The sequence below is a fragment of the Denticeps clupeoides genome, chromosome 9 (assembly GCF_900700375.1).
Source record: "Denticeps clupeoides chromosome 9, fDenClu1.1, whole genome shotgun sequence".
Classification (NCBI taxonomy): domain Eukaryota; kingdom Metazoa; phylum Chordata; class Actinopteri; order Clupeiformes; family Denticipitidae; genus Denticeps; species Denticeps clupeoides.
In genome coordinates, this window is record NC_041715.1 from 358,075 (window position 1) to 360,961 (window position 2,887).

The following is a 2,887-nucleotide window of genomic DNA, read 5'->3' on the forward strand; positions in this document are numbered from 1 at the left end:
TGGCTGGGCGGGGCAGGCCAGTGGGTGAGCGAGCCGTTCAGCAGGTCGCGCAGCGTGTGGGGTCGAAGGTGACCCGACAGCCGCAGCGACGCACACACGCCCCACACGCCCAGCACGGACAGCAGCAGCTGCAGACGGACCAAAGATGGACGCTCCAGACCCGCCCTGCACGCTCCAGACACGCCCAACCGCGGTTTTACTTACGGACAGCATGCTGCAGACGGGGTACGCCGAGGCGCTCAGGAACCGGGCGGGGCCAGCTGACCGCAGGTGTCGGGACAGAAACACCACGAGGAACGCTGACCTTAACACATCCAACACAGCAATCGTAATAATCCAGAAAATACCAGCAATTTCAAATAAAAATGACAGACTGGACATAATATACATCATTTCATACACCAGATAAGAATAAAAATGTCAGAATGACAGAATCAGCGCTGTGGAAAGTGATTAGGAATGAATTCATGTTGATTTACTACCTGACATCATATCTTTAACGAAAGAAGTTCCACAAGCTCATTATTCACCATCCAGCCAACGGAAGATACGCATTCAATTCGCAGTCATATCCTGCGTGAAGCAATGCGTTTAATGACTGACTGGCACGGAGCGGTAAATAAAATGTTAACAGAACCCCAGGAGGGGGTTTCAAGTTCAGATTCTTATCTACAAGCGCATTTCTGCTGCCAGAGGCACGTTTCCAAAGTCCCGACACGCCTGCTTATTTACGGCTCCTTCATCTTCGGACTTTCTCTGCAGAATCGGGGCTCTTCGAAGCAGTAAACTTATGCGTTTACATGCTTGCCTTCTCTCAGCCAACTCAAGTTGGGGAGAAGATGTTAATGATCATCTCAGGAAGCATCAAGACACGAAGAGCAGAACTCACAGAGCGGCGAAGCCCCAGTGGTCGGAGCAGAGCAGCGCGGCCTCCTGGTAGCAGGAGAAGCCCAGCACACCCAGAACCGGCGCCAGAACCAGCGGCCCGGACCTCCTCAGGGCAGCCCCGCCCAGTCCGGACACGCCCACACACACCTGCAGCAGGCCAGCGGTCACAGTCATTCCCTGCAGCTGTGAGGAGTAGAGAGAGGGACATCTGGCGTCAGTGTTGATCTTCTACAACTTCACATAAACCTGGGTTTAAAGGAAATAAGAACAGCCTCCACGTCTGTTCCTTGGTCTACTTAAAGTGGGCGTGGCTCTTCATTAGCTTGAATTATCGAACTATTTCCAGACGAACTGTTTGATTGTGGGAGGTTGTGGACGGTCTGGGCCTTCAGCACCATGGACAGCGTTGAAGACCTACCTCTCTCAGCAGGTGGGTCTGGTCCACAGAAAGATCTTTCTCCCGACACTGCCCCCTGCAGACCACACCCTCGCCTGAAACGTGAACATCTAGTCTCAACGTTTAGCATCTGCAAAACCGGCAGCATTAGATAACAGAGGCTTGGGGCACCTGTACTGGTGGACAGGAGGACCATGGATGGTATCATGAAGTCCAGAGACGGCGCTTGGATGAGGGGTAAGCTGAGGGCCGTAACAACATGCGTAATAAGATAATAATAATAATAAATGAAAAATGAAAAAGGGGTTCGGGGCTCACCACGTTCCCACGCAGCTCTGCAGCAGAGTGGAGACCCCAGAGGTAAAAAGGAGGCTGGCCAGCAGCTGCTCTCTGTCCCCCTGTTGCAGCATCTCCACCACCAGCACCAACAGCGAACACTGCACCAACACGTGCTGCAGGAAGGGGTAACCATACGTTTATTTTCAGGTCACAGAAAAGAGCAGGTCCAGTCATGTGACTGAAGAGGTGATGATCAATAACGTCAGTCACATGACTTTATCCCAGTCACGTTTACTCTACAGACAAGACATTTTAAAACCCAAAACACTCAAAATGCGGCGCACAGCATTTAGAAGTGAGGCTGGCTTTTTATGCGGAGATGTTGAGATGGGTACCTGAAGGGCCAGGGCCAGGTTGAGGAGCACTGGCGGACACTGGTCTACTTCAAACCCACCCTCTTCTCCCCTGTGTGCTCCATCGGGATCCTCGCCGGGACTGCTCGGCCGTTGCCTGCAAAAAGCCATTCCTTTCTCCTCTCTAGGTCCCCTCAACCGTTGTGCATCCTGGCCATCCTTCCAGTGGTGCTTCTGTCAGCTGGGAATGTGCTCGTGGGCTGACCTTTGACTGGAGATTATGAAAGCGCTGGGTCGGTGATTGATTAGCCAGCATCTCGCTCGTAATCATTATCTTTGCACTGACAGGGGTTTAAAAGACAATGTACGATTTCACAACTGCCGAGGGGTCATGTGACATGACGTATTGGGCAATATAAGGAATTTTAAAAATTCAGACTGATTAATCACACATTCGTTGCTTAACGCTGCCTGTGGTTAAAAAATGAATTTACCAAGCTAGCGTGCATTGGCCCTGGGCCGGCACTAACAAGTGGAGCCCCAGGCAAGATTCCACTGCTAGTGTAGTTATAATGTGTTAGGCATTCTATTATTTAGGTAAAGCATTTGCAAACGCTTCGAAAGAAAGACATAAAAATATGAACTTGTCGAAATCTAATTAGCTTTTTTAATACCAACTTGTTTTAAGAATAGTGGAATAGTGGTCTGCTGGTTCATGGATGAGTGTGTTACCCACTAGGCTACTGCCGCTCTTTTAACATGTTATATATTTCAGAGTTCTTTATCGGTCACTCGTCATTTTACCCTGTGTGTCTGTCTGTGGGCCCATGTGACCCGTTATTGTCCTTTATGTGACCCATCTGTCCTTCTGTTCTCCACTAGCCCTACAATATACACAACCATCTGGTGGAAATTCTGTTTTGGGGATGTTCTGAATCTGACATTTAACACGTAGCAATGAAACCCAAGA